The sequence below is a fragment of the Ixodes scapularis genome, unplaced genomic scaffold, assembly GCF_016920785.2.
Source record: "Ixodes scapularis isolate PalLabHiFi unplaced genomic scaffold, ASM1692078v2 PGA_scaffold5__190_contigs__length_132052651, whole genome shotgun sequence".
NCBI classification, from domain to species: domain Eukaryota; kingdom Metazoa; phylum Arthropoda; class Arachnida; order Ixodida; family Ixodidae; genus Ixodes; species Ixodes scapularis.
In genome coordinates this window covers 118,679,135-118,702,268 of record NW_024609880.1, presented here as the reverse complement: position 1 = coordinate 118,702,268, position 23,134 = coordinate 118,679,135, and positions in this window count along the sequence as shown.

The following is a 23,134-nucleotide window of genomic DNA, read 5'->3' as shown; positions in this document are numbered from 1 at the left end:
TATCTGAGACAGTCATCTAAACACTGGGGATGACTTCGGACAAGTGACGAAAGCAGCAGGACTTTGTCCCATGTGATATCTCGAGAAGAAATCTTGCAGTCTGCAGTGCGGAAAAAAATACTAGTGGTAAAAAAGTCAACTTTAGCCAGGTGTAACTAAGATATAGTTGGTGTGTGTGGGTATTATATCAATAAAACTGGCCATAAAATCAGCATTTCTTTCAATAAACATTTGTGACTTCAAAATTGTTTCTGTGAATAAAACCGAGGGGCTTGAGTTTCTGCAGTGCTTGGCTACAGACTACGCCGAATTCCAATAGCATTGCATGTCTTCTTTGAAGGCTACATGCCGCTGATTAAAGGGACAATACAACGATTTTTGTAATTTGCGCGAATACCGCTAAGAACGGATACCCGACGTTAAACCCACGAAACACGTGTTTGTTTTACAGCCCCAACTCGCTGCCGGAACAATAGGCCAAGTGATCTGCAACCGACTATACGCCGCTAATGTTGATCATAGCCACGCGCTAGGGTTGGCAAAGCACTGGACACACGCTGAGTTCCAGACATCGATATGGTTCGGCTATTGTCGTCATTGAAGCGATTGGACATGGGCCACTACCCAAATGCTTATCGAGCTATCGATTATCACAAGCCCAAATTGAGTGCTCGCGCAATGCTCGGGTCCAATTTGCAGTCATGGGTAAGTTACTTTTAAAAAGTAATTCGTTACAGTTACAGTTACTTTCACAAAAAAGTAACGAAGTTACCGTTACAGTTACCGCAACAAAAAAGTAACTCGTTACAGTTACAGTTACTTTCAAAAAGTAACGACGTTACTTTTCAGTTACTTTTCTATAACACAAAAATTAAGGAAAAACTAATGTTTGAAAGAAAAAAATATAGACACGAATCAGTCGGGCTTTCACCATAGCGGTAAATTCAAACTTAATAATTTAGCTGGAAAATTAGTCAATATTTTGAAACGAATAAAGACAAAAATTGAACTGGATGTGTTTTCTCAGATTTGAACACGGACTTGTTGTCGGAGTACTCCTTGTTGCAAAGTTTGCATACTGCGGTCAAATAGTTAGCAACCAACTTTACCACAGAAAAATACTCTGTACGCCGGCCATGCTTGTTCTTTGTTCTGTTCTCATCAACATCCCTATCCTTGTAGCACTAGCACATTGCTGGCTCGTTGACGGTTGCGCTGTGTTCGTGGACTCCTTCGATATATTTCACTTCGTACCCGGCAAACCAGAAACAAACCCTGCGCAAACAACAGTAAATTTTGCCTCCACCGATGAAACCACGCCGGAGTAGTGGCGCAAATCAAAATACGAAACATGCGCAGTGCGGAGTAGTGGCGCTAGTCAAAATACGAAACATACGAAGTTCCCTCCGCGTGTATTGTTGTTTCACGGTTGATTCACCCGATTAAAATGCGTGCGCAGAAAAGAAAAAACCGCAACAGAGGTAGTGCTTCAATATACTAAGATGTAAGTGTTCAGTCACAAAGTACAAGCAAGTGCGTAAAGATAACTACATACTTCTTTTTTTTCCTTCATCAAATCTACACGTGGCTATATTCGGATAGTGACTCGCGAGAAAGAACGTATTCTCAAGTTTGTGCAAGGCCAACTGACACTCAAAATGACAGAACAGACACTTTGGAAAGTGCAAGGAATAGCTAGATTATACTCGTTTAATGATATATTATTCACAAAGAACTGAAAAGTAACGACAAAAGTAACTTCGTTACTTTCATCGTTACCTCAGAAAAAAGTAATAGAACTACAGTTACAAGTTACATTCTTAAAAAGTAACTCGTTACAGTTACAAGTTACCGAAAAAGTAACGAAATTACAGTAACGCGTTACTAGTAACGCGTTACTACCCAAGACTGCCAATTTGTGAGCCGCATTCAAATCTTGTCACTGGAGGGGGTACTGCAATCCCCCAATTACGACATCAAGTTTCGCGAAGGACAGATGCAATGAAAGCGCTCGCTTTTGTCCTTGAAATTACATTGCAACAAAGGATTTTCTTAGCTAGTGGCTTTGCGTGCGAGTATCCTTGAGTCCCGCCAGCGCCACTAAGCTCGTGGAAAACATTACAACTGAAATATCGTTGAACCACCCCTTTAAGTTGCGACGAAACTCATGAAGGGTAACCAAGCGTTAAATGGTCCGCCATTTTTATTCCACATAAGTGGTTATACTCATCAGATCCGCACTTCTGTTTACCGATACCCTCGTCAGACCACTTGTTCCTCTTGCATGGCGTTAAGACTCTGGCAATCGAAGGAGCTCCTTGTACAGCGGCCTGCCATGCACGCGATAGGGGGATAAAAGGTAACGTAATAAATATCGCGTCAAAATCTTCCCCTTGGCTCGTGCAATTAATACAAATTGTCGTCCTCTTGCCCGTTGTTTGAACGTAAGGCTCAAAATTCATAGTGTCCTAGGTTTGATTTCACTTGGGGGACACCCAGATTTTTTTTTTCAGTTTATTTATTCCCTGATTAGCTTCTCGTGTGCAAGCGTATTGTGTTGCATATCAAAATGGTTACGATGAAGCAACCCAAATATGGCTATCGCATTAAGTACTAAGAAAGCCAGTACCTATTTACAAAAACAACAACACGTTGTCTTTATGATTAGATGTAATTAAATGCAAAGGTGCAAGCGAGCAGAACAAGAATAACGAAAATAATCCCTGGAGAAGGGGAACAAGAGGGACAAAGGACAAACACAAATCTCCAAATACAGCTAGGTGACTGGTGCGCGCCCAAAGAAATCCGCCTGGTCCCGGGTTCGATACCCGGACCAGGTGGATTTTTTTCGTCACGCACCAGTCACCTAGCTGCGTTTGGAGATTTGTTTTTGTGCTTTGTTCCTCTTGTTCCCCTTCTCCGAGGATTATTTTCGACAGTCTTGTCCAGCTCTCTTGCAGCTTTGCATTTAAATGCATCGAATCATAACCTTAAATTACAAGCTTCACCATTGTTGGTGTTAGGCTGGTGGCAGGCTGGTGGCAGCTGTTAGAACCCGTTTGCTCTACTGACGTCTAACCCCTGTTCAGCTCAGTTGGTAGAGCGTTCCACTGAAAATAGAGATATCCCGGCTTCGATACCCGGAAAAATCATCTCGTACAGAAAAAGTGGTATATTTTAGCTTAAATCCGGCAGCCAAAATGCTTTTTTTTTTCTTTTTTTTTTGTATCTGGCAAACTTGACAATGATAGGCCTGTTTTCCTCTGGCTGATATCTGCCTAGGCGATGCGATCGTTCAAGATTTGACGTGTCTCAATGAATACCCAACTTCTGCGTGCAAAACTACTCGACCTTTACTATGGATTCACCTCAAGTCTTGGTTGAATTATCTGAGCACCCAAAAGAAACGTCGAATTTGATCTCCTAAGCCTATTTTCTTTGTCCTCACACTGCCTCTGAATAGTTGCCAGCTCGACAGAAATATCTGGTAAATATCTGAACTTCAGGGTGGAGTAGATGATTAAAATAAACAATCCTGATCAAGTACAGCAGAATGAACATAATGCGTTTTTCTGCAGCAGCTGCAGCAAAAAACAAAATGACAAAAGTTCCACATTGGACAAGGTGAATGTATTGCTCATGTCACTCAACGCCCACCAAGGAGCCAATCCTGAACAATAATACAGTACATAGACATCGTGCACATTAATGACGATGTATTGGAATTGTTAAATTGTAGCCGAGAGCCGCATAGATCCTGGAGCAATGCACTGGCTTGCTTAGTAGTTGTTAAATTGCTTTCCGCAACAAAAAGGAATTAAATATATTAAACATGGCGGCGCAACGATTTTTTTACTTTCAGCGTACACCGCTTAGATACAAACGTTCACGCTTTTAACCCACGCATCACGCGTTAGTTAAGACTTAGTTACTGAAAGCCACAGGCACCGAGTCTCGGAGCTCTGTTTTTTCTATCCTCTTTTTTTTCTTTTCTAAAGTTGCCATAGGACCCAAAACTTCGAGACCCGAGTACTGGAAGTTGCAAGTGCTGTCAGACGACTAGACACCGGTACTTCAAAACACAACTGCGTGCGAAACACGTAGATAACGTCCGCATAGTATGGCAGCACACCTGGAATCAGCAGTAACAGATAACTCCGAAGTGAATTTCACACACCAAATCGTGATTAAAAAGGGGACATCTTTTTGTCAACAGATATAGTCTAACGAAAAGAGAGTCAATGGGGAGAAGCAGGTGAGCTGGCGTTAGTTAATCATTTTGTGTAACAGCCAAGAATGAGGTGAGAAAAAAAAAAGGCTTTGTAAACAAAGAAAATGTCTCCAAGGAAACTTCTCAATCGAGGAAAAAAGAAACAGGGGGGGTTATTGGTTACACTGCTAACTAAAAGGCGTCTTAGTGATCGGCATTCGTGATTGGGCAAACGCTCACTATGATGTCTTTAGTGACTTTAACGGCGTTGTTTTAAGAACGCGATGATTCCAAGCTTCCATAGTGGTTTTCACACATACTATCGAGCTTAGTTGGCAACCGATAATAAATAGCCATGAATACCACTCGTGACATCACGATGAAGAAAGTTCTGCTCCTCACATCACGAACGAAAATCATTAGAGGGCACAACCGAAACTGCCTTGCGCTAACTGTCTGTCGAAGGAAAAAGAAAGCTTTTGTGTGAGTGCGGCTTTATTCATTTATAATGTTTATGGACTAATAAAATCAATCGATTGCATTACTTTGCCATTCGTGCCTCATCTAAGTTTAGCAGTTCTCTGATTGCTAACTTGGCAAACCTGAGAATAAAAATGTGCTCTTATTTGGAAGGGAAAGCTTGCCTGTCTTGTTTGTGTGCGATATATTACAATTTGTTGGTTTAATACGAGTCCTTCCTTTTGCACACCTATTTTTGCGCAGCGCAACATATGTACTAAAAAATATTTACTGACTAGAAAAGCCCGGGTTTTGCACAAGGATCTGGGCACCATTGACATAAATATGTCTGACAAAGATGCGCCTTGAAAGAACTGTTTCTTTTTTTTTTTTCAAGGGAAAGTGATTAAAGGACGGATAAACCTATATAGTTGTTTTAAAGTTTATTGTGGAGAAAACTCTGGGAAGTTCCATTGAAGAGCCACCAGAGAGTTCATCTTCCGGCTCCCCTTAGAGCGGAGCGTCGTGTTCAGAGGATCATATGAAGGTTATGCAGCTGCAGGCGTCAGCTGTCGCCCTGAATCGAGGTCGTGAAGGCGTTGGCGAAGTTCGAAGCTGTCTGTGCGAAGAGCGTCAACTTCCGCCCATGACGCAAGCAGGTCGTCCCGCCTCGCCGCCGGATTACCGCACTGAGCGGGAAACCAATACCCAGGCGCCGTAACATGCTTGCCTCCCATTTTTTTGTTTTTTTTACATTTTCTTGAAGTTTTGTTGCTGGGCGGGGTGTGAACTCCGAGCGTTGACCGTGCCGCTAAAGTGAGTTATCACAGCAGACATGAAAAAAATGAATAAATCGTCAATTCATTTTTGAAGAGCCACTGAGGTCAAAGCTGGGACCGGTTCGTCCAGGAACTAGCCTTGTGATGCAAGGTTGAGCCGTTTTTTCGCATCTAGCGCCGGTCCCGGGATGTTGAATAAAACAGTTTCTGCACTGGGCCGTTTCTTTAGCGCACTCAGTCATCGGGTCGTCGTGACGTCTTATTCGGAGAGGTTTCTTGTTTCTAGCCGAACTGGTGACATGTGCTAAAGGCCACAAGTTCTGACGGCAGGATGTCTACCAACGTATAAATCCTGGAATTGTCACGGAATTCAAATGCATCCGGAGAAGTGAGGGAATTGTCAGAAGAATCGTCCAAAAGTTGACAAGTTAGGGGAAATGTGCGATGGTGGACGGCACAGTGGCACGCAACGAAGCAGGTGGGTGTGGCGAGAATGAACTTTGTACTAAGTAACAGTTTCCCGACTCATAACGGGGCAGCGCCAGCCAACATCCGATTTGCCCGGTTAAACAAAAACAGTCCGAACAGGCGCTGCAACCCCATCCTCCGCATTTTTTTATTTTGTAATGATCAGGGAATTTAATAAAATTATTAAAGAAAAACCTTGGGAAAATCAGTGAATTTGAAGTATGTTACTTTATAGACGCCCTCTCTTATCATGCAGGCATATTTTGGCTAAAATCTAGAGTTACCTTGGCCTTCAAAGTTTTCAACGGCCCTCCGTCTTTCTACACCGACAAGTACTTTACTCACTATGCCTTGCGTGCAGCACCCTAAGTTAGTTATAAAGGGCTCAGAGATCTTTTTCTTCGTCAATGCCTTATAAAATACCCAGAGTTTGATTATCTGCACGTCTTGATAAGCCTCAAATTCTGAAATTTCATGGTTGCAGATAAGGTATTCATTTCCCCTATAATTCGCAAAATTCAGGGACAAGTGACGGGACCCAAACGTTAGTCGAGACGATGTTCGCGGTAGGTTCAATTCTAATTCGGTAGTTCTGTCAGCGAGATGATTTCCCACTCGGCCATTTGTGGGGCGGTAAATGTTTTTGCGCGTTAAATCTGAAATCTTGAAACGGCCGGCAAGCCTCAGTATCAAAGCGCGGCGCGTTAACGTAGCTGAGTCAGGTAAGATGAACGGCACAATGCTCCGGCGCTTGTGGCTTCTACGAGATACCGCCCAGCCCATCCAACGTGGGCGTGCATGAGATCCGCAGGCCTCACGTCACAGTCAGTGTCGTTGCCTTTGCTTTCCTCATTTAAGGGGTTCAATTGAACGTGGGCATTGTTTCACGTTCGTTTACCCGAGTGAAGGGTGTAGGTGCAGTTTGTTTTTCACTAATCTTCGAACACGATTTGGTCGAGGCGACAACACTGAAGGGGTTACAGACCCCAACAGTCGACTTATCGGCACATCTGAACTGCTGCTCGTTGCCGTAGGTATTAGGCTTCGAGAGGTCTATTTTCTTGGCTTGAAGCGAAGCTCACCGACCGGGTGTCGTTGGGCCGAGACAAAATTTCAAATCCCGAACGTTTTGTCCTGCATGGTCAAATTTGGTGCACCGGTAGACCTCCGTGTTTCGAAAAAGGTAAGAGTAAAGATTTTAACGAGGCGAATGACTGTTTAATGGAAAACAATGACCGAGATAAGAAATGACGACTTCAAAAACAATTTCCGTTCATACTTTTTTTTACAAAACTATTTTACCGCACTTTTTGCGAAACTTGCATTTGTTTCATCAACTGTAAGTCTTGTTTGCGGACGTTCTCTAACCCTAACGGTTGCGCGAAAGTTTCTGCACCATCAACAATACACTATGTACGAGCATAAACTGTATACTCAAACCCCAACCCACGGGCCGATTCCGGCCCGCGGACGTCTTCCGACTGGCGCGTAGCTGGCTGCAGTACTCCCAATGAAACTCTGCCCGCGGGCCGCGTAGAGCGGGCCCGCTGGTACCGGCACAAACATAAGCGCGCGTAAAGGAACTGCGCCCGACCAGGCATTAGCCGCGTAAACGAAATTACAAGAAAAACGAGATGAAACTTCCTACCATAAGGCCACGATGAGGGGAGGAGGAGGGAAGGGTAATGAGAAGAGGGTAGGCTCCTCCTCCCTCTCATTCTCCTCCTCCTCCCCTCATTCTTCGATATCCTTAGAATTGTTCATTTTCGGGTTTTATATTTTTTTTAAATTCGGGGGGTCAAAATCGGGTGCTATTTTTCAAGCTGATAATCGGGGAGAAATCCGGTTTATTGTGAACACATTCCGAAATTCGGGTTTCTTTCGGGTTAAATTTAGAAATGTGATCAATAATACATTCGTTTTTTGTTTTTGTTTTTTTTTCTATCGGGGCGTATTACGAGCTTCTTAACGCTGACGCGTTAAAATTAGGGGTCTGTTTGGTGCCGGTAATAGGGGGGAGATCAGGGTTCTCCAGCTCCGATTGCCGTCGGTCGCTTCAAAGGAAGCACCACCCACGGAATCCTCCTCTCCCTCAGGTGTCAACAAAAACCCCGACCGTTCGAGGGACAGTCGTCTTTGATCAGATATTTCGCTATGGAATAAACCTATTAAGTTTTCACGATCTGTTTACGCGACTGACTGGTTTGGACGTTGTTCGTGAGAAAAGTTGGCCGCCAGCGAGATGCCCATGACCCGAGAAACCCTGCTGGGCGTCGATACCTCAGCGATCGAACGGGGATAGGTAGTGCATTTCACAAGCTAAGTGCAGCAGGGCCGAAGCTACGTTGCGCGCCGCGGCGGTTTCACCTGCGCAGCGGGTGGACGGAAATGTTCCTCCGAGGCCCCAACGCCTCTTGTCGCTTTTCCTCAGCTGGCCTCCACAGTATGTCACGGTGAGGTAGGCGCGCTCGTTGGGCGGTTGGTTCAGAGTCGTGTAGCGTTCACACTGCTGCACGCAGCTTGCCAAATGAACTATAGGTCACTGCTGTCCCGAGGTAGGGTAGCTAGCGTGTGTGCACCGCAAACTCCGTGCGGCGTGAAAATAAATGGGTTGGTTATGTGGTTTTGGAATTCGGGGAGAAATCGGGTTTAACCCGATTCTTCTTAAACGCGTTCGGGGTGTAAAAATCGGCTAAAATCGGGTTGTACCCGAAAACGAACCACCCTAAATATCCTCCGAAAGGGGGGGGGGGGGGGGGGGGGGGGGATCACGTTGGGCGCGGGAACCTGGGGATTCACGTGACCTGAAGGGTCAGGCGACGTGGGGGGGTCACGGGATCTGGGGATCGCGTGACCTCAAGGGGAGGGTCACGTGACCTTGGGGGGTCACTTCACTTTGCGGTTACGCCGACGGCGACGCCGCCCAAGCCGCAAACGGGCCCCTAAGAGCTGCGCTCCAAAACGAGATAAAATTTCCTACCATAAGGCACGTCATCTCGTCATATTTTTAAGGGTGATTGGTACCCCGACATATGACTTCAAGATATTCTGACATTATCTCAACTTCTCCGGTGTAAAAACGGTTCAATCTTTCCAGGCATATTATGTTGTGCTTCTAGTCATACCAAGCAAAAAATGATGTAAAAATAGTGAGGCATCTTTACTTTATAAATATATGAAATTAATAGTTTTTTTACCTTATTTAAGGAACATTTAGAATATAGCTAGTGCTAATAAAGCAATGAAACTTCTCACACCTTCTATACAATATGGCATTTGACTGAACTAAAATAATAAAATTTAAATTTTTGTTCCTGCCTCGCGCAGATCCTCATCGATATATATCTCTTTTTTGTGGATCGCGCGGTGAAGGAGCATCTTGCTCGCTCGGGTAATGAATGTAAGATCTTCCGGTACGTTGACGACTATCTCGTTCTTTATCCTCTCCGAAACTCAGATATTTCCATCCTTCAGACATTCAAAACTAACGCCAGTGGCCTTGCCTTCAAAAGGGAAGACCCTACTTAGGAGGGCCTTCAATTCCTTGATCTTTGACTGACCCATTCATCTCACGGTCTATGCTGGCCTTTTCAACAGCGCTCCCAGAAACCTGAACTCCCCTTCCCTAGCCATTATTCAAAAACCGTTAAGTCCGGAATTGTTCAGTCTCTCCTTTCCTCCTCTTGCAAAAAGTCTTACGATCAAAAGATCAGAGGGAGCCTGTCGCTGCAGGCCACCGGCACCGGAGGGCGGGCTGCCGGTTGACCTCTTAGATAACATCAGCAAGAAACTCATCTTGCAGTCTAGGAGCCGCCCAAAGGAGGCCCCCTCCAGGACCCGGTCGGCCCGCCCTGCGTGCATCTCTTACTCCCACAACACGGCACACCAACTCTGCGCGCTTGCACATCGATTCGGCACCAGAGTTCTTTTCACATGCAAATTTAAATTCGGAGGCATGTGCAAGCAAGTCACAAGCCCAGAATCCGCACGCACATGCACAAAAAAAAACAAAAAAAACACGCGCAGTGCTTTCGGCCTTGCACAAGGGAGAAGGTGTATAGTATTCCTCTTGTGTGCGGAGCCGAGTACATCGGTCAGACGGGGCGCTGCGTGAATGACCATCTCCGGGAGCACGCCAAGATCTCGTCACCCTCTCCGGGCTCCTTCCATCCAGTCGTGGCTCACGCCAAAAACTGCCCCTCGTGCAACCCCGAGTTCTCGAAAGCCAAAATTTTTTGCGGGCACAAATCTAGATTCGGCAGGGAAATCCTTGAGTATCTACATATCAAATCTTCAGTCTCAAACCTGTCTAGCCCATCTCTTTCTCTTTCCGATCAAGAGATTCGCTTCCTGCGGGGCGAGAACGTTCCTCGAAAGACATAAAAAGTCTAAATTCTTGTATCTTCTTCTCCTCCTATTCTCCGCGCCTATTTCCCCCCTCTCCCCTCCCTTCCCCCAGAGGGCATCGCCGGCACATCTCCTCCATTTCTCGGCGCCTTTCTCCCCTCCTCCCTTCCTTCCCCAAGAGGGGAACGTCGGCACTCCGGGCTCCGGGTAACGGCGACGTGTCGATTGACACACAGCAGACAACTCCCCTCTCCCCTTCCACCGTGCACGCTTAGCTGCAGCCAGGGCCACATGGCTCACGCTTCTCTCACCCGCCATCCTCCCTATTTACGTCCCCGACGCCCGCCCTCGAACTTCAGGAGGCGAAGTCGAGCCAGTAAAGGTTTAGTTGAAAGTCGGGAGCCCTGCCTTGTCTGTTTGTCTTCAATGTCCCTCTTTCCTTTTCGTAAAATTAATTGTATATTTGTTGATATTTTCTAATTTTTCGGAATTTGAAAAAAACAAAAACCCAGGAAGGTATAAAAACATTGTGAAAGAACGATCGCTTAGTACACAACTTTAGGTTGGTGTCTAATTACTTAATAATACTCCCTATATTACACTAACATACAAACATTAAAGGAGGACAATTAAGTCCAAATAGGAGCTCCAAAAAGAGGGGACATTACGGTATTACTTATTTTTTATTAATCTTGAAGCTCCGGTATCAGCCACAGCACTTGTGTCCTTTGTTCTCATATAAGTAATAATTAAATTGCACCTGTTAAATTTTCAAAGCCGTCTTTTGTTGCGTTTATCTTAATAACAATATCTTCAGTTTATACAGAAGCGGCCTTATTGAGAGCCAGAAAAAGCAATGTGGGCAGCGGTGCCCGCAACTTTCGAAATAGTCAAAAGTTCAATCCACCTCATATGCTCAACATATATAAGAATTAGAAAAGTAACTTGTGTTGTTAATAGGAAATATATATATATATATATATATATATACATATATATATATATATATATATATATATATACATATATATATATATATATATATATATATATATATATATTTTTTTTTTTTTTTTTTTTTTTTAAGATGAGTTTTATGATGCTGTTAGGCGCTCGCCTCGTGGGCGACACAGGCCCGCGTTCGTCAACGAGGCATCAACGGTGTGAGACGCCTCCGCAAGGTCCTTCAACGGTCTCCTGAAAACAGGCTCAATTCAGTTGAAGTGTACGTTATCCTCACTTCTATGCATTCTATTTGCGTTAGGTAATGATACTGGCGTCTTTATTTTAAAGGGATACTGAACCTAACAATTTAGTGTCAATAATAAGTAGCGCGCGTTCTCTCCAAGAGTAGAAGCCGCCGGTGTGCGCGAGCACAAGCAACAGAATTGACGTCATTGCCCCCATTCGCGCTGAAAACGACAGTGAAATGTATGGGCTTCAGGCCGAAGGAGAATAGGAACCGGCTTTTCATCTCCGCAAGTGAAAGCAACGTGCTCGTTAGACCAATTGATCAATTACTTTTTACACCAGGCCCTACTGTGGAGATGAAAAGCTTCTCATCATTCTCATTTTCCCTGGAGCCCACAAATTTCAGTGTCATCTTAAGCGTGAATGGGGAACTATGATGTCAATTTTGTTGCGTGTGCTCGCGCACACCTGCGGCTGCTGGCTCGTGGAATGATCGTGCGCCAGTTATTATAGATACTGAAATTGCGACGGCGTAGGACCGGATGTGCTGCTGTGAAGCGGGTCCTAAGGCCTCGCAAGAGGCTTAAAAACTGGTCTTGTTTCATCCGGTCCTATTCCGCCGCAACTCTGTCAACGGGTCATCACTCTACTTCTGCCCAGACAACTGTCGACGAACGCAGGCCTGCATTGTCTGCTTCCCGAGTCTGGAAATGAATACAGCGCGTCGGCCTTCTCTGTCGTATGTCGAGATAAAAAAAAAACTATTAAGACTGAATAGGTATTTACCGGTGGAAAACGATAACAGTGACTGGCAACATAAGGCAGTTGCCATCGGGTTCGTTTAAGTTTATAAGCACAAATTTGCCCCCCTTCAAGCTTTAAGTTTTCTCAGTTGTTTATCGTCTGCCATTTTTCATCCGTGACAATATACATTCGCTGTTCTGTACTGCGTTAGAACTTGAGCTGTAAAATTACACGAAATCATGTTTTCACGAATATGATAACAGAGGTGTAAAATCTGTATTTTGTACAAGCGAATATGGCAAATCTAAGCTAAATCAAAACCATTTTATTCAAAATGAATATGCAAAAAGATAGCACTGCATAATTAGGGTTTGTAAACAAAGAAACAACAATATTTGATTCGCTTGAACATGCACAACCACATGAAAGTAAAGAAGAAAGATATTGGATTCTTGAATCTAATTATGTGTTTCTTTCAATCTTCAGGATTGCTTTGAATCGACAGGAAATATCGACCCTACCCGCAGCGATCTTAAAATCTAATCGAAGGTGTACGGTCGTTACGCGTGACCTTGTGAAAGTTTAAGGCATAGCTTCCTTTGTGCAAGATATTTGACAGCGATTTGTGCCTTGAAACGCGGTATTCGAGAAGCAATCGTTTAAATTTTGTAGAACACATCAAACAGTCATTTCGGTGAATGAAGGAGGACCTGTATTTTTATCAATTTCTCCGCCAAATTTAGCGGGTCAAATGAATTGGTGTACAGGTGACGTAACGTCAATTTTCCCGCTAAATTCAGTGGGGAAAATAAAATTATCCGTAGGTCTCGTAACGTTATGGTCACATGGCATCGCATTTCCCACTACATTTCGCGGGGAAACTGAATTAGTGTCTAGGTCACGTTACTGAAGTTTCCCCGCTAAATTTAGCGGGAAATGCCCGGACGAACGGACGGACAGTTAGGAAATTTCAGAATTGGGGATTTCGTTAAAAACCATTTTGTGCTATAAAATGATACTCCAATCTCTTTAATCTCCAACGTTCGGCGACGACTCAAACAATCGAGTGAGTGGGAGTTGTGTCTATAGACGTGTCAATCAGACGACGCCGTCATCCGCATTCCACTGCTGCACCTAAATCACGTCAAACCCAACAATGCTAAAATACCTCAGAAATTTTTATCCCCCCAGAATCAGTTGACGTGTGTGTTTACGCACGGCACTCGCAAACAGCAGAAGCGTTAGCATGTATCAGGCGCAGTGCCTTCGATCTCCAGCTGCCGTGCGCTAGTGAATCTTGAACACGGCTCTCATGGGTTCAATACCCGCTCTTCTAGCGCTTCTAGCCTTTGCTGCGCTGCAGCATAAGGTGAAACGGAGTATAGCACGGGTACCGCACTGGCTAGTCTTTCATCGCCAGCGGGGACACCTGCTGGGCCGATACTGCGTTTCAGCTGAAGTCCAGATGCAGCCGATGAGAAAAACGCGAGCATGTGGTTCTGAACAGCGCTTGCACTGCACGAGCGCGAGTGCTTGGCAGAGACGCCGAAAGCCCGGAGCTCGCTCTTGTAGCATCCGCTGCGCTCACACTGAAAGAGACAGTGAAATAAATAAAAGAAAGAAAAAGGTTTTTCTTTAGAGGGCAAAGATAAAACACTTATACATTCTTCTGTATTTTTTTTTTTTTCACAAAAAAAAAGACGATACTTTGCAATATTTAAGTTGTTAGACGATATTTCGGTGCAGGACAGGACACGACACGTGCGCACAGAACTGTGGCCCCGCCCATTAATGCTTGACAGAGTGTCGAGCCGAAATTTTTATCGGTTCGGTTTCGGTTAGGGGTTCACGGCTTTCGGTTCAGTTCCGGTTCAGTTCCGGGGAGCGAAAATAAGGTTCGAACCGGTTTCAACTGGTTCGTACCGGTTCGAATCGCTAAATTGAGAATATATATTGTGCGTACTTTTGGCAATAGGCACGATTTCTAAAGTGAAACGGTAACTGTATTGCTTTTCATTTTTCGTAGAATCCACTTTTAATTTCAAGGACCAAAAATACATCGCGGTATTTAATGTCAATGAAACGGGGAAATAAAAGCTAGATTACCCTATATGAATCAACAGCTTTTTTTCTTTTCTTTGCCGCAGTCGTATAAATTTTATCCGATCCGAAAAATTATCAGTTTAATAGGTCGCCTAAGATACCCATGATTATTACAACTTTACATCGCACTATTAAAAATCGAATCCTGTTGTGCTCTTGAACATAGGAATTAATTACAGTACATAAGGTCATGAAATGGGCACGTCCGCGCCAGATATAATCTGAAATCTGGTTTACAAAGTACATATCACAATATATATGATGACGACGCAACTGAGCTATAAGCAGTAATATTTTTGAAGTGCTAGGAATGCATTAGAATATACCCTTTCAGTGCATACCTTCTTTATAAACACTGAACGGCAATAACAACGCTTGCTTTCCGTACCAATATTGTTTGCACTCAGCACCGTGATGCAGGCGAATACTTCTGCAGAAAAGAATGACCTTCGTACTCAGATCTGATATGATTTAAAATGGCGCGTATCGAAATGAACATTTCGACATAGCTTGGCGTTTGAGTTTTTTTCTGGACAATATGCCGGTCAGTTCAATTTGCAAATAAGCATCAACCTTGTTTTTTTGTTAAATAAAGCAGTACTCGACATCGCAGCTACTTAACTGCTCACTCTCTGACGGCCGGCGTCCGGAATCGTCGTATTTTTGCCACGCGCCACTGTGTACTTTGTTTTCGTCCAGCCCACAGACACTAAAAGTTGTTTCCCATCACATAAAAGAGGCGACATACTTCTTTATCTTTGGGAAGTTGAATATGCGTTAGGAACTCTCAGATCACTTATAGACGTGCCTATCGAGGATAAAAACGCCGGTAAAGATTTTCAGAGCATATTTCGTATAATTTTGGGGGTGCATTTACTTACGATCTATATCTTTAAGGTGATCGGTCCTTTATTTATGTTGTCAAATCTTCAGGCAGTAATAAAATATTTTTTCTTAACAATAATAAATTTGACTGTACGAAGTTCGGATCCTCCCGTGTCGCTTGAGACCAACACGGGAGGAAGATACTCGAAGATACGCCACCTTTTGCGTCTGCAGAAATGTTTGTTTTTTCCCTGTTTGACAGTGTGAAACACCGTGTCGCTGGGTATGCCTCGAAGGACTGTGTGCTCACGTTATAGATCTGAACGTAAATACACAAAATGTGCAAGACGAGAGAAAATAATTGGTATTCTTCTAAATAATAATAATAATATCTTTATTATCTTTGACAAAATACAGGTGTAAGCGTGGTTGCCCACGAAAGCAAAGATGCTTGTATGTGGGACCAGGCAGCCAACAAAATACCGTGACACATTGAACACTGGAGAAACAAAACAAACAAACAACAATATTGTAGGAATTCGGGCAACGAATTCGCACTAAGCAATTATATAATTATTATTGCGCGAGCGTGAGGCACCATTCTCTTACATTTTTTTTTTACCGCACGAAAGGATGATAAGTTCAGCAAAAACTCTGGCAAACTGTTGAACATCGAAGGGACGTATTGTGATTTTAACATTTTCCATAATTTGTTTGTATCTTAGGAACCTTGAACCTATCCGTACTCCGCAAGTTTCTTTTTATTACCTCTTGTTTAAAAGTTATACTATAATAATTACTTGTTATTATCACATCTTTATGAAACTGATTAAATGACAATATCTAACGCGCGCATTTTTTCTGCAATGACCAGTAAGAAATATTGTTTACATTATATTTTATGATTCTATCAATTCCCTGTTTTTTGAACTCTGAACAAATCCCATATATCGTAATTCCATACCACATAACTGATTCGCCTAGAGATCTGAAAATAGTTCTCCGCAAGTTTACAGAACATGCACTTTTCAGCTTGTAAAGATAAGCCGATACCACCCGCATTCTCTTAATAATATATTCGATTTGTTGGTTCCAAAGGAGATGTTGGTCCAATATTAACCCCAAATATTTAACCGAGGAGTCATAAGGTAATGGTCTACACTTGCAAATGTGTTGACAATGATCATGAAGGTGAAGATATATGTTTGGCACTAGAGTAATTTGTTTATGGGGATTACGAAAACAGACTAATTTAGTTTTATTGACGTTCACAGAAATCAGATTACTTGAGAACCAGTTAACTAATACATCTCTAACGCTTTAAAGCAGCGGAACCACCTGGTTATGGTTGTCATGCGGTAGTATTAGAACAGTATCATCCGCGTACTGAAATATTCTAGATCGTAGTTGTAATAACCCTAGATCATACACATATATATTAAACGATAACGGACCTAGTGTGCTACCCTGTGGCACGCCGCAATCGACTCTGAGTTTTGTACTAGGGCTGCTTCCTATTTTAACCATCTGAAACCTGTTTGTAAAGTATTCAGTGAAGAATTTCTGCCACGGGCCCCTGAAACCATGCGTATTGAGTTTTGATAGGAGGAGTGCGTGATCAATTGTATCAAATGCCTTGGATAAGCCCAAAACAAGACAAGGGCTACTTTATTATTTTCAAGCGTTATATTAACACGGTCCGAGAAAACTTCAAGCAATGAAATTGTGTTCCTTTGTTGCCTAAAACCGTATTGCCCGTCGTTCAATAACGAAAATCTCTCACAGAAGCCATTCATACATATTTGTACCTATTTTTCGAGAATCCCTATTGAAAAAGGCCAATATGAACTCGGCTTATTGGAAATATTGTATTCCAATGAAGTTGATGGAAACCAATAAAAACTTATTGTTATCCGATTAACCCAATACGCACGACGGGAATTCATATCGGAGCACAATATCGCGATATAGTATACAGTTATTGGTATACAACAGGATATTGGAGCACAATATCCCGATAGAACTTGCGGTTATTGGTATACGACACGATATCGAAGCACAATATCCCGACAGAACTTACGGTTATTGGAATAGAATACGACACCGCGTGCATATTGGTGACCGACATGGACATACTGTGCGGCCACACGATATATAAATATCGGTCGTCGATCACAGGCCCAAAGGAGAATACAATATCGCGTGGATAAATGTCAGAACGAATTCGAAGTTACCAACATGAATTACGTCGGCATATACCGAGGAGTAAGAGGATACGTAACACAGTATTGATCGCCCGTGAAGCAACATGTGGATATCGGTACACCCACATATACGACATCGCGTGAATGATATCGTAGAACAGCAGGAGTTACCATACGGCAATACGGGAGAGAACGATATTGGGGGTGGATACACATCGAACAAAAACGTTCCGCGTTGCGATTCGCGAACACATTCACATTGATCGAAAGCGCAAGTGTACGTACGGCACACAGTACACACAGCCTCGAGCGCTTGAAATGCTAGACAACCACCAAACCATTCAGAATAACTAGCTGGGACACCCGCGACCTACCTTTCAATGAGAAATCCCAATAACGACGAGCTCATTGGAGTGATCGTTTTCAAACAAATGTTTATTGCAGTTTTAATGCAACAAAAGTTAGGTTACCGATGTTGGAACCCAAATCGAACGCGATACGTGACAATGTCAGTTTGCACGATAAAATAATGAGGATTAATGGGCTTGACAGGTCACGTGCTTCTTACCCGCACATTTATCGATATTGACCCACCTTTCTGGGTAATCCTACGTCGTACACAAAATCCACAACCACACACGAGCACATTTCACCCACCACTCTTCGTCGCCTGTTTCGCAAGATTCACGCACTGTAAAAAAACGACGGGAAAAATACGTGCATTTGCGCCATCAAACGATACGTTACAGACTCGTTTTATGAGAAGAATTTCTATCGTCAACCCGCGCGCGCGAAAGCTCGAGCGCTCGAGCTTCGGAGGCAGTTCGAACTCCGAAGGAAGGCCAGGAGGCGAGCTGAGCGAGATCGAGCCAGACGGGCGGGTGGCCGAATCCGCCGATCCAGCCAAGCCTAGCCGAGCTTCACGCAATCTCGGCGGGCATGCCGCCGAGATTGCGCGATTGCGCCATTGCGCAGCGACGGCGACCGCGCCAACCAGGGGGGTAAAGGTGGGTGAGGAGGAGTGGCAAATCCCGTGCGCCGACACCCGGCGTCCCGAGTGAACAATCGCAAAAGAGAGCGACAGAACACGAGAGAAAGAAAGCAACGTTGCCATGGTTAGAGCACTATATAGCTCCTACGGAGCAGAGTAGCGCAATCCTTTGAACCCCGTGTTTTGCCGACAACATGGCCGACAGAGCGGCTCGGCCAGAGTGTCGAACCGAAATTTTTATCGGTTCGGTTCCGGTTCGGGTTCACGGCTTTCGGTTCGGTTCCGGTTCAGTTCCGGGGAGGAAAAAATAACGGTTCAAACCGGTTCGAACCGGTTCGAACCGGTTTGAACCGCTAAACGGATAATATATTTTCCGCGTTGTTCTGACACTATACACTATTTACGCCGTGAAACAATCAACTGTATAGTCTCTCTTCTCATCTGTGCAATTAACTTTTTTTTCAAGTACCAAAAGTATGAAATTCCTTTTTTTGTTTAATTTCTTAACATACATAACGGCGTGTTCATACGACATAACATACACATTAGCAGCAACATATATTTACCTGAATCCAAATGTTTCAGTAGAACAGTAAGGAGCTGAGCTTGTTGGTACATACCTGTAAATCGATCAGCTTGGAATTTAGAACTATACTGTCTTTTCCTGTCCTTTCTTTGTGTTTAACTAAAATTCTAAAATTTAAGCAGATTTATTCACACAGTATAAAATGTTGACACCAAGTGTGGCATGGTCACCAAAAATACCCTTGATTGGTACAACTTTGTGTCGCAGTATTAAAAGTTAAATCGTGATTGTGTCCTCGAACTAAGGAATTAATTACTGCACAAAATTATGAAATGGGTGCCTCGTGGCCATATATGTTTCACAATATATATGTGTTTCACAATATGTTTGTTTTTAAAATGTTTCACAATATATATATGTATATGATGACGACACAACTAAGCAAAAAGCAATGAAATTTTCAAAATGTCACGGATGTTCTAGGATAATCCCTTTCAGTCTATTTTTTTAAAAAATTCCGAGCGTCAATCAAAATGCTTGTTGTTTTAACCAAACATTGCTTACACTCAGCACCGCGATGCATGCGACTAATCATGCAGCAAGGAGCAATCAAAATTTTTCAGTCTAATCTAAATGCACATTCGCACTCAGATCGAATCTGGCCCAAAATAGCGCTTGCCCACGTTAGTTAACATTTTCTTATACAGGATAAGCTGGCATAACCTGGCCATTGAGGTTTGCTCTTGACATGAGGCCGGTCAATTTAATTTGCAAATGAGCATCACCCTTGCTAATTGATTATTTTAACGCAATAGCACTGAGAAGCTCATGTCGCAGAAAAGCCGATTTCAGTGGCGTGACTGGAAAATCCTGAATGGTCGATAAGGTCATGACGTCAGAGCTACATGCCCTCGCTCAAGAATTTCAAACAACTCACAATGCTCACGTGAAACGTGACATCACGCATGGAATGAAAGTGATTAAAACATGACATGTAACGTGAATTGCAGGTCGCCGTATGTCTTTAATAATTTCTCTTCGCCTTAAAAAGAAAAAAAAAAGAATTTTAGGAGGGATTCGATCCCACGACCCTTCGGTTGCGAGTCAGACGCTCCTGACTAGGCAACCGAGGCACGCTTGCGCGGCAAGTAAGGACGCGATTTTAAAGCCGAAGCTTAAGCGTCCCCCAAAGTGCCTTCTTTATTAAGTAAAACGAAGTAGTATTTAAAGTTTTTCTCGGCATGGCAGCTACTTAATTGGATATTTTCTGACCGTTTGCGTGCGTAATCGTCATGGTTCAGCCGCGCGCCCCTGTTTACTTTGTTTTCGTCCAGCCCAGAGACACATTAAAGCAATGTTTACCACATAGAAGAGGCAATAACAGGCTTCTATATGTTTAAGAAGTTATATATGTGAGGAACAAATTGTTGTTTAAATTAGCTTCAAAATCAGAAATGTATGTAAAGCTGTCCCAAATAACCTTCAACGTGCTTGTGGAGGATACAAACGCCGGAAAAGATTGGCAGAACACAGTTCAAATAATTTTGGGGGGCATAGCTTTTGGGTGGTCGGCCATTTATTTATGTTGTCAAATATTCAGTTAGCAATGTAATATATTTTTATAATGATCAATAAATATTACCTTAAAAGTTCACATAACCGCTTGAGACCGACACGGAAGGAAGATACTTGAAACTACGCGAGCTGCTGAGTCTGCGTAAAAGTGTTTTTCTGTTTGCTGATTGGCAGTGTGAAACATCCGGTTGCAGGGTACGCCAAAAAGGACTCTGTGTTCACATGACAGATCTGAAAGCCAATACTCAAAATGTTAAAAAAAGAGAAAATAATGGTAGTTTCCTAAATAATCTCTTACAGAACGCCTTACTGCAAAAAGAGATGCGTAAAGGTGCACGCAATGAAATTAATAATTTTACACGAATAGCGCGAAGGACCGATGAAATTCTTAAAATCTTAATATAAATCTCATTTCATCAGCTTGCATGAGCTCGAAACTTCGCAAAATGCTACCTCGCGAGGCCAATGTTACATTCGGTTTTATTTGCACTTGTTTTGGGCCCTCGCTTTACAACACTGTGTTTCAATAATCATGCGCTCTAACATTTTTCTGGGCTGCCATCTATCATCGCGAGACTGCAATAAATACTGGAAAACTTTACAAGTAGGACATCTTTTGCTAGTGTTGCGAATATCATATTTCACCAGAATGCTGAACTGTTTAGCATGGCATGCACGTGACGTCATCATACTATATGCTAGTAGTCATTGTGGCTTCTTGCTAAGAAAATCAAATTCGATGGTGCAAAATGCACGCTGCAGGAGGTTCAAGCTCAGTGAAAGCCAAGTATTTGAAAGGCACGTATTATTATTCGTAGTGCATCTTCGCGAGGAACTGCGCGACCGTCTGGCACGACAGAAACGTGCTTTTTGGCAAGAATGTTTTTGCAAACAAAGTAGTTACCGGGGCCACGCTTTTTGGTCTCCGCCAAAGATGAGGGAAAGAGGAACCTCTTTACAACAGAGTATGTTTTTAAAACTACCCCCCCCCCCCCACACACACATTCACGCACACACACGCGCTTATTTTTACAGCGGAGCTATTAAGGGTCAGTTTCCCATCATGTCAGTCAGCAAACAAATAATGACACAAAACTCTGGACAGCTACCGCCATCTATAATTGACGGCGGCAACCAGACAACCGGCTTCCCGGTTGTATGGTTGCCGCCGTCGCGCATTGATGGCGACAACCTCTCCAGTCTTTGCACTCTGGCATGCCGACTTGCGGCCGGCCCATTCCTTCATTCCCACCATAGTACAGCTTCGCTGGTGTTCCTTCTTCACCAAGGTGGAAAGGCTGAAAGTATTCCTGAGGAATTGCCTCCTCCGTTTGTGTGTGCTAAATCCACAATTGTATTTGTCACTTGTTAACAGCAACCCTCCATTGCTTTTTCTTTATTATTTTGCACCCCGCGAAGTTTAAAGCGGTCATCAAATGATATCGGGTTGGAATGTTCATGAATTTTCAGAGGCGTATTCGTCCTAGTCTGACCCAAGTATACTCGCACAGGCCGCCACTGATTCAGAAGTTCCCTTGTCACGGTGGAATTACGAGAATAAAAGGGAACTATATCTTTTAGTATTGCCTTCGCAAAGCTTGACGACGTAATTGGGGGATCGAAACCACCGCCTGACGACAGTCGAGCGCGGCTCATGGATGAGACACGAGAACTGCGTGAGCACTGTACATCGGCTCGTAACAATCAATGCCTCGGCGGACACTCGGGTAGTGGCTTGTGTCCAACCACTGCGGTGATGAGATTAGCTGAACACTAAAAATGCCTGGAGCTCCAGCAGGCGTTTTCTTCCTTTCCAACCCCACCACGGGGGCATGATTAACGTTGGCGGCCTCAGATAGGTACCAGGCCAGGAGGCCGCTTCTGGCTCCGAGTTGAGGGGATCAACGATGCTCATATTTCTCTAATTTTTTGGTTACTGCCATTGCCTAAAAAAAAAGAGCAAAGCCAAGTTTATTTAGTTAATAACGTTAGGAAGTGATTTTAAGCAGCGTTATGTGAATGTATAGAAATATTTCCATTGTACCTTTAAGCAAAATACAGAGGTGGTAGAAACCTTGAGAACGACGCTCGTGTGAGACTTAGGCCGTGTTCCAAAATTTACATGATCTTACTCCAGAGTAAGGGTTTTGTTTTCTGGCGTTAAAAAACCTAGCCGCGTCCAGCACTTTTCAATCTGTGATGTCACGTGACATGACCCACGGGAGTAACTCGGATCCATTTGGGTAAGATTTGGAACACAGCCTTAAAGCGACTGCCAATGTTCGGTCAATATTTTTTTTCTGTTTTTCTTTCAAGTATTTTTTTCCGTACAGTTCAAAAATTAGGCAGGCGATCGAACTATAGGAGGCGTTCTTACCCGTTTGTTTCCCCACACCTAGGTGTTTACTCAACACAAGGCCTCTGCACGTGCACACAGGCCTTATGCGCATGTCCATGTCATCTTCTACAATAGAGCGCAAGGCACAGTTTAATGTAAAAAATACTAACAATCGACGAAGCGACGTTAAGTGTCGGATCTATCCTCAGAGAATGCGAGCTGGGCCCACTTCGGCTTTTGTGCTGAGCTGGGACCATGCATGCTGCATTGTTCATGGAGGCCGGAGTGGAAACAAAAGAGCCCCCCCCCAAATAGCACAGAGTTGGCCAGTCATCGGCCAGTGGCTGGCTGTGGTCCTTGGCCAAGTGGCCAGA